Here is a 362-nt window from a genome sequence, read left to right as displayed (position 1 = left end):
TTGTTGTTTGAGACAGGGTCTCACTATGTAGTTGAGACTGACCTGGAACTTACTATGTAGCCCAGGCTGGTCTTGAACTCACAATGATCTTCCTGCCTCAGCCTCCCGAGTGCTGGGATTACAGGTGTGCGCCACCACGCCCAGCAGGGTCCCACTTTCTATCAGGGTCTGACTTTGACTCAATGTTCTGTTGAAGCTCCAAAGCCATGCCACCCTTACAGTTTGTTTGCTTGTTTTTGTGATACTGGAGATTGAACCCAAGGAATAGTGAGATACATCCCTAGCCTGTTTTGTGAGACAAGCTCACTAAATTACTCAGGATGGATTGGACTTGTGATCCTCCTGCCTCAGCCTCCTGAATA

Source organism: Fukomys damarensis, unplaced genomic scaffold, assembly GCF_012274545.1.
Source record: "Fukomys damarensis isolate Sample0158 unplaced genomic scaffold, DMR_v1.0_HiC HiC_scaffold_16, whole genome shotgun sequence".
NCBI lineage: Eukaryota > Metazoa > Chordata > Mammalia > Rodentia > Bathyergidae > Fukomys > Fukomys damarensis.
This window is presented reverse-complemented; position numbering follows the sequence as displayed.